Consider the following 12,963-nt stretch of genomic DNA (forward strand, 5'->3'; position numbering starts at 1 on the left):
GCATGCAGTTCCCAAGAACCTTCTCTCTAGTAATGGTAACTTCCCACATTTCATGACCACTGACACACGGAACTTCCACGATACTGCTAGTGCCTTCCACAGTGAAGAAAAAATGCAAATACCTGTACTTCATCAGTTTATCTGACATTTTATTATTCCCCATTACTACCTCTTCAGCATTGTTTTCCAGTGGTCCTATATCCACTCCCTTTTACACCTGAGGAGACTTCTAATATCTTCATTAATGTTATTGGCTAATTTATTTTGGTATTCTATTTTTACCTTCTTAATGAAAGTTACAGTTGACTTCTGTTGGTTTTTAAAATCTTCCTAATCCTCTAACTTCCCACTAATAGGTGCTCTATTATATAATCTCACTTTGGCTTCTCTTAGTAGCTATGGTTGTGTCACCTTGCCTTTAGAATACTTCTTCCTCTGGGATGCATATATCCTGTGCCTTCTGAATTGCTTCCAAAAATTCCAGCCACTGCTACCTACCATCATCCCTGTCAGTGTCCTTTTCCAATCATTTCTGACCAACTTATTTCATGTACCTCTGTAGTTCCTTTTACTCCACTATAATACTGAAACATCTGACTTTAGCTTCTCCTTCTCCAATTTCATGGTGGATTCAATGATTATGATCACTCACCCCTACGGGTTCTTTTACCTTAAGCTCTCTAATAGATTTCAGTTCATTATAAAATACCCAATCCAGAATAGCTGATAGCCAAGTAGGTTCAACCATGAGCTGCTCTAAACAGTCATCTTGTAGGCATTCTAGAAATTCCCTTTCTTGGGATCCAGCACCAATCTGATTATCCCAATCTACCTGCATATAGAAATCCCCATGATGATTGTAACATTACCCTTTTGGCATTCATTTTCTATCTTTTGTTGTAATTTGTCGACCACATCCTTAATACTTTTTGTGGTCTGTATACAACTTCTATCAGGGTCTTTTTACCCCTACGGTTCCTTAGCTCTGTCCACAATGATTCAATGTCTTCAGACCCTATGTCACCTCTTTCTAGTGATTTGATTTCTTTACTTAACAAAGGGAAATGCCACTCCCTCTGCCTGCCTGTCTCTCTTTTCGATATAGTGTTATCTCTGGACACTAAGCTCCCAGCTATAATCATCAATGATACCTACAACATCATACCCGCCAATCTGCAACCGTACTGCATTCATCTACCTTGTTCTGTAAACTGTGTGCATGCAAATATAACAACTTCGGTCCTGTATTCCTCCTTTTTCGATTTTGTCCACCTTTTACATTACAACTCATTCTGTTGACTGCATTTTTATCCTAACTTTAGCCTCTCCTCACTACACATTGCCTCTATTTATAGACCAGATACCCTATCTTCAGCAATATAACTCTGATTCCCATCCCCCTGCCAAATTAGTTTAAACCCTTCTGATGGTATGTTGTCCCCTTGGTTCCATGGTCAGAGATGTCTCAGATTGGGTCCACAGTATTCTTAAGGGCTAGAACGAGCATCCAGAATTGGTGGTACATACATATTGGTACCAATTACATAGCTAGAAATGTTTTTAGGATGAGAGAGAATATAAGGAGCTAGTTAGGAAACTGAAAAGGAGGATCTCAAGGGTGGTAACTTCTGGGATGCTGCTTGTGCCACGTGCTATTCAGGGTAAGAATACCATGATTTGGCAGATGAATGTGTGGTTGAAGAATTGTTGTAGGGGGCAAGGTTTCAGGTTTGTGGATCAGTTGGATCTCTTCTGGGGAGATATGACCTGTAGACACAAGACAGGTTACACTTGAACTCAGGGGGGACCAATATCCTTACAGGTGGGTTTGCTAGAGCTGCTAGGGAGGGGTTACACTAGCTTAGTGGAACCAGAATGATCAGGCAGAAAATGGAGCAGTTGTAAAAGAGATACAGTCTATAGAGCAAATGTCAGGAAGCAAAGACAGTGGAAAGGACATAATTACAGCCCGTTGTATGGGTTGAAATGTGTCTAATCTACTGTAAGAAATATCAGGAACAAGAGTGATTAAGTACAGCATGGATCAGCACATGGAGCTACGACATTGGGACATTACAGAGACTTGGCAGTCACAAAGGCAAGGATGTCTGGTGAATGTTCTGAGGTTCAGATGTTTCAAAATGGATAATAAGGGAGGCAAAAGAGATGTAGGAGTGGCATTGCTATTCAGGAATAGCATCACAGTTGCAGAAAGGGAAGACATCCTGGAGAGATCACCTACGGATTCAATGTTTTTGTAAGTATGAATCAGAAAGGAGGTATTCTCTAGACCACCCAAATGCAAAAGACACCATGGAGCAGAATGGGAGAAAGATTTTGGAAAGGTACAAAAATAACTTCAACTTCCCTAATACTGATTATTTTTTATAATGGATTTTGAATATTGGAGCCAATGTTCAACTCCATTTTGCTGATCAAAGCTTCCATTGTTCAGTGATTAAAGCTACAAGGAAGATTCAAACATTGAGGCGAATGTGGAAGGAGAGTGCCAGCTACCTACCTTTTGATTGCTGAGGGATCGCTCTGCTATCAGAATGGGCTGACTGCCTTTTGGTCGCTGGAGAATTGCTCTGCTATGGGAATGAGGAGACTGCTTTTTGATCACTGGGGGATCATTCTGCTACAGGAGAAGAGAGACTTCCTTTTGATTGTTAGGGAATCATTCACTACCGGAGCAGGAGACTGCCTTTTGATCACTGGGGGATCGCACTGCTATCAGAGGAAAGGACAGGCTGCTGCTGTGCCCAGAGAACGTTGCCCAGGTTTTCTGTGTTTTGCATGTGGACTTGGACAACAGACTTTTTTGCAGTCTCAGAGTTTTTATATTCTGTGTTTTTCACCCAATCTTTCTCTTTTTTTTGTGTGTGCAGGTCAGGGGAATTTGGAAGTTGATGTGTCTGTTCTTTTTTTTTTGTACAGGGAGGACGAATTTGGGGTAGGGTTGATGATCGTGCTGCCATTCTTTTCCATCTTGATTTCATGGCTATCTGGAGAAGATGAATTTCAGAGCTGTTTACTTTGATAATAAAAGAACGTTTGACCTTTGTTTGGGACTCCCCATAATATAAAAGTTTTAGATGGGGTATTAGGTGTGCACAGGAAGAATTCAATTGATCAAAGTATCCTTGACCAGCCTCTCAAAGCACTTGCTTATTATTGAGGTGAGTGCAACAGGACGCCAGTCGTTCAGGCATGTTACTTTGGTCTTCTTTGGTACAGGAACAATGGTGGATAATTTGAAGCAGGAGGGCTCTGTACACTGGGAGAGGGAGAGATTAAAAATGTTTGTAAACACACCTGCCAGATGTGCTGCTCACATCCTGAGCCCTGGGATGCCGTCCAGTCCCGCAGCCTTGCGACTATCTACTTATTGGAAACATCTGCATACTTCAGCCTCAGAGATGACCAGGTTGCAGGTTGTAGCGGTGGCTTTCCTTGGAGACTCAGAGTTAGCAACATTGAACCGAGCTTAAAAGCGATTGAGATCATCTGAGAGAGAGGCCGCAAAGTTGGTGGCACCACAACCTTTAGCTTTGAAGTCTGCGATGGTAGGCAGCCCTCACCACAAGTCACGTGCACTACTTGTTGTGAATCTTGACTCAATCTTGTCTTTGTATTGTTGTTTTGCAGCTTTGCTAGTTTTGTACATATCATAGTTACTTTTCTTGGGCTCTAGCTGACCGTCAGCAATGCAAGCTCTATGTTGTGCTGTAAGTGCTGCTCACACGCAACTATTGATCCAGGGTTTCTGGTTCGCTGGTTCAGGAAGAACCTGACCGACTTCTGGGGGACAACATCGTCGAGGTACTTCTGGATGAAGCACGTGAGTCCATCAGTGTCTTGGAGACATCCTCATCATGGAAGACATTCTATTTGACGCCACTGAAGCAGTCCAGCAGCATGGAGGCCGTTGGGTCGGACCAACAGTTCACGGTTTTAACTATTGCCGCCTCTTGTTTCAGCTTCTGCCTGTACATCGGCAAAAGCAGGATCGAAGAGTGATCTGATTTTCCAAAAGCTGGGCGAAGAAAAGCTTTGGAAGTATTGTCAAAGGGAGTGTAACTGTGGTTAAGTATTTTATCTCCACGAGTGCTCACCTGGATGTGCTGACAACCCTCAGAGAGACTTTCATCAGCGATGCTCAATTAAAGTCATCGGTGACAATATTGTTCATGCAAACAATAGATACAAAAGACAGCATTCCGAACCAGATTGAGTCCTTTGATCCTGACACAGTATGTAGACAGGCCTAGAGGAGAGGCCATACTGGATCTGTTTCTAGCCAATGAACCTAGTCAGGTGTCAGATCTTCCAATTGGTGAATTGGCTGGGCCTGAACACCTCCCTCTGCAACTGGATCCTAGACTTCCTGACTGGGAGACCTCAGTCAGTCCAGATTGGGAGCAGCATCTCCAACACCATCCCACTGAGCACGTGGGCCCCCCAGGGCTGTGTGCTCAGTCCACTGCTGATCACTCTGCTGACCCATGCCTGTGCAGGAATACACAGCTCGAATAACATCATCAAGTTTGCCGATGACACGACTGTGGTGTGTCTCATCAGCAAGAACGACGAGTCAGCTTACAAAGAGGAGGTGCATCAGCTAACAGACTGGTGCAGAGCCAACAACCTGTCTCTGAATGTGACGAAACAAAAGCGATAGTTGTTGACTGCAGGAGAGCACAAAGGGACCACTCTCCATTGAACACTGACGGCTCCTGTGTTGAGATCATTAAGAGCACCATATTTCTTGGTGTTCACCAGGCGGAGAATCTCACCTGGTCCCTCAGCACCAGCTTCATAGCAAAGAAAGCCCAGCAGTATCTCTACTTTCTGCAAAGACTGAGGAAAGTCCATCTCCCACCCCCCATCCTCATCACATTCTACAGGGGTTGTATCGAGAGCATCCTGAGGAGCTACATCACTGCCTGGTTCGGGAAATGCACTGTCTTGGATCGCAAGACCCTGCAGCGGATAGTGGGTTCAGCTGAGAAGATCATCAGGGTCTCTCTTCCCGCTATTACAGACATTTACACCACACGCTGCACCCGCAAAGCTAACAGTATTGTGAAGGACCCCACAAACCCTTCACACAAACTCTTCTCCCTCCTGCCATCTGGCAAAAGGTACCAAAGCATTTGGGCTCTCACAGACAGACTGTGCAACAGTTTCTTCCCCCAAGCCATCAGACTCCTCAATACTTAGAGTTCAGATTGACATCTACATTATTTGTTATATTGTAATTTGTCCTCTACTGTGCCTACTGTCTTGTTTATAGAAATATTGTACTGCCCTGCACTGTTTTGTCCGCTTTATGTAGTCCTGAGCAGGTCTGTAGTCTAGTGCAGCTTTTTATGTTGTTTTATGTAGTCTTGTGTAGCCTTGTGCTGTCTAGTGTAGTTTTGAGTTTCATGTAGCCCCAGGGTCCTGGGGGAAAGTTGTTTCATTTTTACTGTGTACTGGACCACCAGTTTATGGTTGAAATGACAATAAACTTCACTTGACTTGAATGTTTCGGAGATAGTGACCATGAACCCTGACCTTTACCATAGCCTTAGAGAAGGATTGGGGTAGATGGTATGGGAGAGTCAGCAGGCCAGGCTGAGTCCCCAGGACTCTGGGGAGTCCTGATGAAGGGTCTTGGGTCGTAACTTTGACTCTTTAATCTTTCATCGATGCTGCCTAGCCTGCGGAGCTCCTGTAGTATTTCGTGTGTGTTGCTTCGGATTTCCAGCTATCTGCAGATTTTCTCATGGTACGGCAAAGAATTTATTTGGAGAAGAGGGAATTATGATGCTATTAGGCAGGAACTTGGGTGCATAAATGTAAAATGGATGTACTCAAGGAAACACAGAAAGGAATGTGGGGTTTGTTTAGGGAGCACCTGCACGTGGCTCCGGATAAGTTTGTCCCTTGGAGGCAGGGAAAAGGATGGTAAGTTGAAGGAACTATGGTTGACAAAACATGTGGAACATCTAGTCAAGAGAAAGAAAGGAGCAGAGATCAGATAGTGCTCTTGAGTTACAATGTAGCCAATAAGGAGTTTAAGAATGGATTTAACAGAGCTAGAAGGGAGCACAAGAAGGACTTGGAGAGTAGGATTAATGAAAATCTCAAGCCTTCTGCACAGTCGGCCCTCTTTATCCGCGAGGGATTGGTTCCGAGATCCCAAAAATTGCAGATGCTCAAGTCCCTTATTTAACCTGTTCCAGTGCGGTGGTCCTTCGGACCCAGCGGAACCCCGGACTTTATTTAACATGCTCAGTGTGGTGGACATTAGGACCTGGTGGTGCAGCTCTGAATCCGCGGTGTTTCTGTTCACGAAAATAATCACGATCATGATTGAAAATAAGGTGGAAGTAATAAAGTGATCAGAAAGAGGTGAAATGCCATCAGTCATTGGAAAAGCGTTAGGTTACAGTCGGTCAACGATCGGAACAATTTTAATGGAGCATGTGAAAGGACCTGCCCCAATGAAAGCTACAATTATTATTAAGCAATGCAGTGGTTTAATTATTGAAATACGTATGTTTCTTAAGTGTTTTACATGCATAGGAAGGTAAAATATATACTATATACTAAGAAAAACATTTGACTAACTGACATTGAGTAATACCGGATGTACCTATTCCAACTTCAAATCCGACTTAACGACTGACTCAGGAATGGAACTCATTCATAACCCGGGGACTGCCTGTACTTTTAAGTCATTTCTAGATTACTTATAATACCTAATACAATGTAAATGCTATGTAAATAGTTGTTATACTGTATTGTTTAGGGAATAATGACAAGAAAAAATAGTCTGTACATGCTCAAATGACGAGTGCTGGAGAGAGAACTTCCGGGTTTTTCCGATCCGCAGTTGGTTGAATCTGCGCATATGGAACCCGTGGATAAGGAGGGCTGACTGTATGTGAAGAACAGGAGGATGACAAGAGTGAGGAAAGGACTGATCATGGATAAAAGATGAAATGTACCTGAAGTCACAGGAGGTAGGGGAGATCCTTAATGAATACTTTGCTTCAGTATTCACCAGTAAGAGGGGCCTTGACAAATGTGAGGTCAGTGTAGAACAGGCTATGATATGATGAAGCATGTCAACATTTATTGATGAATGTGCTGGAACTTTTGAAAAGAATTAGAATAGACAAGTCCCTGCAGCCGGACGGGAGATAACACAGGTTACTCGGAGAAAATGGGGAAGAGATTGCTGTGCATTTGGTGTCCTCACAGGCCAAACAAGTAGTGTCAGAGGATTGATTGGAGTGGGGGCAGCAAATATTGCTTCTTTGCTTAGGAAAGGTAATAGTAAGAATACTGGGAACTATATACCAGAGAGCCTTACATCAGTGGTGGTAAAAATATTGGAAAGAATTCTGCATAACATGATTTATGGGCATTTAGGGAAGCATAGTCAGATTAGTAATAGTCAACATGGGTTTGTGAGGTCTGTGAGCCTGACTTCTTTGTGGAAGTGACAAAACAAATTGATGAAGGGAGAGTGATGAATGTGGTGTATACGGACTTCAGTAATGCATTTGATAAGGCTCCCCACAGTAGGCTCAATCAGAAAGTCAAGATGCCTCAAATCCATCCAACCTGGCTGCGTGGATCCAGAATTCGCTTGCCCACAGAACTAGAGGGTAGTAATAGATGAGTTTATTCTTCCTGTAAGCCAATGACCAGTGGTGTTCTGCAAGGATCGGTTTTGCTGGAAATCCTACTCTTTGTGATTTTTATAAACGACTTAGATGAGGAAGTGGAAGGCTGTGTTAATAATTTTCCAGATGACACTAAGATTGGTGGTCTTGTGGATAGTGTAGGAGGTTGTCACATGTTACAATGGGACATTGATGGGATGCAGGGCCGGGTTGAGAAGTGGTAGATGGACCTCAATTTGAAAAAGTGAGAGGTGATTCACTTTGGAAATTTGAACTTGAAGGAAGAATATAGGGTAAATCTTGGAATTCTTATGACCATGGAGAAATGGGAATCTTGGGAGTCATGTCCATCAATCCTTCAAAGCTGCAGCACAACTTGATAGGGTAGTTAAGAAGGTATATGGCAGGATGACCTTCAGTAGTCATGGGATTTAGATCAAGAACCATGAGGTAATGTTGCAATTCCATAAAACTCTATAAAACACTGGTTACATGAGGTCTGTTCTGGTCAGCTTGTTAAAGGAATAATGTTGAAGCTCTAGAATGAACACAGAGGACATCTACCAGGATGATGCCCAGTTTAAAAGCATGTCTTACAAGAATAGGTTGAATGAACTATGGTGTTTGTCTTTGGAGAGAAGGAGAATTAGAGGTAAACAAGATAATAAGAGGCAAGATAGGAGACATAGATTGTGATTTCTTTTGTTCATGCAGAAATGGCTAATACAAGGGGCCATAGCTTTAAGATGTTGGGAGTAAATTGTAAAGTGGGATTCGGAAAAAGTTGTATATTATACTACACACACACACACACAGGGTATTTGGTGCATAGAAGATGCAGAGGCAGATACATTAGGGACATTTAAAAGACAATTAGGTAGTCACATGAATGAAAGAAAAGTGGAAGGGAAGGGTTAGATTGATCTTGAAGTGGAGGGTCAGCACAACATTGTGGACCAAATGGCCTGTTCAGAGCTGTACTGTTCTATGTTCTATGAATAGATCTGGTGTGAAGACCTTTATTTTGTGGAGACTGTCGAAACCAGGATGAATGCACATTAGGAAGAGAAGTTCTGAGAAGAGGTTTGAGCAGGTGCTCAAAATCATGAAAGACTTTAATAAAATAAGAAAGGAAAAGACATCTAATGGCAGACATGTCATTTGTCAGAGGACACTGATTGTTAAAGGATGAGAAGTGATATGAAGGTAGAGTATATTATTGAAGTTATTTCAATCTGAGTGTATAGGTGTACTGCTGAAGAGGGCTATGAATGTAGATACAATTGTAAGAATAGGGCACAAGTAGTAATATAAAAAAAATATTAGAGCTTCGGGGAGAGAGCATAATAGCACAGCCACTTGAAAAGCTCAAGACCCAACACTGGTATGACAAACCAAATTACTTTCTTCTCTGCTGTGCCATACAATGATCCTTTCTCATAAGTGACCAGGATAATTTATTACTTTCAAATAAGTAGTAATTTCCTTTTTGGGATCTCTTCTGATGACAGACACCTCTGTGTAATCAATACACTCCCTTGTATCCCACTTCCATATTTAATTTGAGAATTTACTTTTGTTGGTTAATTTGTGTTATAGCACTAGCTTAACATCCATAGTAATTTACAATATGTAGCTGCAGTGTGTTCAATACTCCAACAATCTGATCATGTGCCTCTGTTTGAAAATACAATTTAAAGTTATGGTCCATTAAGACCTGAGAAGAAATAAATGACTTTATGCCTTGTGAAGTCTACTTCAGTGACCAGTGATGGACTATAACTACAGAATGCTATTAACAAATTAAATTAAATTAATTTTCCATTCAAAAACTTTACCTCTCTATATTGTAAATCTTTTTATACACTAGGTAAAAAAAAAGTCTGCGGAAATACACAGGAAAAATAGGACTGCAATATTAAAAAACATGCACTTCTATCATTGAATTTCCCAACAGTATGACATTGTTTACTGAAATATTTTGTCATATTGTTTTTAAAGGAGTCAACTCAATACATGAGAATAAAATCTATAGAAAAAAGCTTGAGAAAGAACAAAATTGGATGGAAGAATTGATTTTTCAATCTTAACTCTTCCCCTGAATAATTCATTGAAAACGTTTGACAGATGCTGTACAAAAAGAAAAATAAGTGATTGAAGGGGAGAACTTCTTTATTTAGCCAAGAGTGGTTGTGGTAACCTTTATGAGCATAGAAATCACCATTTTTCTACACATTGTAAGAAAATGTTTAATGAAATTACAAACAAGGTATAGTTTCTGCATTTATGTCATTTTCAATATAATGAAATAACGATGTATGTACTAGACCAAAATGTTGACCATTTTTGAATATTAGGTGGACCACACAATAAATTGAGTACTGTTCCTGAACTGGCCAGTTGGGGCTTGAAGCTTCCTCCATTTATGGAGATAAATGCTGATTTTCAAGTCTCAAAACCATGTTCTGGCATTGTCACTGTATCCTTTGATACTCTACATATCCAGAAATTTATTGATTCTTGTAACCTAATTCATAACACGTCAATGACAATAAACCTGACTCTGATGCATCTGTATTTTAGCTTTCAGTAATTTGTGTCCAAAATAACCAGATCCGTTTAAGCATTAGAACTACTGACTCTCTCACCAGTAAAAGAAAGACACTATTCCAGTTTTTGCATCAATGAGGATAACAACACAGATTTTCCCCAAATTATATTGCACCTGTTTCGATCCTCTCCTCCAGTTTGCTCATGTCCTTTTAAAGTCTCTTCACAGCCTACTCCCTCCACACACCACCACCTGGTTTTGTATCATCAGAAAACTTGTAAACACCCAGTTACCAGCAGAGATTGGCAAATTTGCTCCATTGGTTGACTAATTAAAATATTAGCGGGTAAACAATGTGCTCCAGGCAGTGGCCATTCAGAAACAAAGAAACAATGTATGTTTTTCACATTCTGCCTTTTGGGAAATTAAGCAACATTCTCATTAAGTTGTAGCTCCTTTCAGATCTATAGTTATGTGTGACATTAATACCACCTAACATCTGCATACCTATTAATGTTAAATGCTATTGTCACTTTCACAATCACAGACAAAGCAGTTGACTTGGTGGAAGAGATATACAGAAGACTAAAACAGATGCTGTTAACCCATTTCCATTCTGACATATTAATCCTTGGCAGCCTCTACTGCTATGATAAGGCCACTCTCAGGCTGGAAGAGCACCTCATATTCCATTTAGGTAGCCTCCAACCTAATGGCATGAACATTGATTTCTCCAGTTTCCTGTAATTTCCCTCCCCCACCCTTGCCTCTTCTTCAATTCCCCACTCCAGCCTCCCTTGTACCTCTTCTCTTCTCAGCTGCCTACCACCTCCCTTTGATACCCATCCTTCTTTCCATTATCCCATGATACACTCTCCTCTCCTATCAGAATCATTCTTCTCCAGCCCTTTACCTTTTCCATCTATCACAACCCAGCTTCTTACTTCATCCCCTTCCCCCACCCACCAAGCTTCACCTATTATTTACTAGTTTGTACTCCTTCTTCCTCCCCCCCACCTTCTTATGTTATCGTCTACCCCCTTCGCTTCCAATCCTGATGAAGAGTCTCATTCTGAAACGTTCATTAATTCCCATAGGTGCTGCCCGACTTGCCCAATTCCCCCAGCATTTTGTGTGTGTTGTTGTAATCTTCCAAGTGATCTGAAAGAGAACACAACTTTCTTTGACACTAAATGAAATAGGTGGATGGTGTTCGATAATTTGTAGTCAAGCTGACACAATAAATAGATTAGGTATTTTCTGGCTACATGAGTCATACTATCTTGTCTTCTATCTTTTCCTATTCTTACACCATCACTTTCTTGATGGCAAACAAAGTCGTCAGATGAATGAGCTGCATTATTTCATAAAGCACAAGTAGCTTAAACTTTTCAGCAAATAGCAAAACCTTGCATCAAATGCTTAAAGTCCTAAATATAGCACATTGTTGAAATAGTGTTGCAGAACGTTTCACTAAAAGTACAACATACAGGAGAGTACTACTGCACTCCACTGTTTGAGCTGTGGACCATAACAGGGCTGGGCAGTGTCACGTGGTTTTCAGGAATACACACTGTTACCCATGCTAGAAAGCTTGGTGGCACATTTCCCTATTATCTATTAATCAATGGATCGAGCGAGGTCAACAGTGTACAGACGAATAGGAAACTAGAACACCTGGAAGAAATTCACACATTCCTCAAGACGTACAAACCCTTTACAGTGGACACCCGAATTGAACTCTCAATGCCAATTCCCCAAGCTGTAATAGTATTGTGCTAACCACTACATTATTGTAGTGCTGGAGATTGTTTATCCAGTCAGACATAAACAAAAGCCATGTTACTAAGAAAGTGGAAATAGGATGAAGTATAAAGGGACCATCATGCCTAAAATCCTTCAAAAATGATATTGGTAATCAAAGTTCTAAGTAATTTTATTATTAAAGTACATATATGTCACCATATGGAATTCATTTTCTTGTGGGCATACTCAATAAATTTATACAATAATGACCATAGCAGATTCAATGAAAGACCACCCAACAAGGGCGTCCAACCAGAGTGTAGAAGACAACAAACTGCAAATACAAAAAATAATAATAATAATACTAAATAAGCAATAAATATTGATTGTATGAGATGAAGCGTCCTTGAAAGTCTGTGGAAACATTTCAATGATGGGGCAATTAAAATTGAGTGGATTTAGCCCATTTGGTTCAAAAGCCAGAAGGTTGAGGGTAGTAACTGTTACTGAATCTGATGGTGCAGGTCCTAAGGCTCTTTTACTTTCTTCCTGATCCGATTTTTGGAAATGCAGTCTGGGCATAGAATGGAAGGTATTCCTTATCTTAGTATAACAGTGGTCTAGTGTGTTGGGACATCTGGTGTTACAGGTTGTAAGCTAATGGTAATTGGGCAGGGTTTTCTTCAAACCTGGTTGATGTCTCCAACTGTGATTTGAAATGCATCAGGATGGACTGTTTCTTGTTTGAAGAAGACATCATGCAGTAACGTGAGAGCTTGATCATAGTCAGCTGTTGGTGTTACGTAAATTCCAGTGAAAGTCATGGATGAGAGCTCCGGAGGTAAACAGAACAGATGGCATTGATTTACTATTGTTACATGCACCAAGATATAGTGAAAAGCTTGTCTTGCACATTAAATTATGCTTTGAGGTAGAACAATAACAATGTTGAATAAGGTGTAAAAGTTACAGAGAAAATGC

General features: G+C 41.0%; 1 protein-coding gene across 1 annotated transcript in view; it reads right to left on the reverse strand.

The window, feature by feature from the left end:
• LOC132405150 (glutamate receptor ionotropic, delta-2-like) overlaps positions 1-12,963 on the reverse strand; it is a 497,754-nt gene that overhangs the window by 278,227 nt on the left and 206,564 nt on the right. The window lies entirely within an intron of this gene.

The sequence above is a fragment of the Hypanus sabinus genome, chromosome 15 (assembly GCF_030144855.1).
Source record: "Hypanus sabinus isolate sHypSab1 chromosome 15, sHypSab1.hap1, whole genome shotgun sequence".
NCBI classification, from domain to species: domain Eukaryota; kingdom Metazoa; phylum Chordata; class Chondrichthyes; order Myliobatiformes; family Dasyatidae; genus Hypanus; species Hypanus sabinus.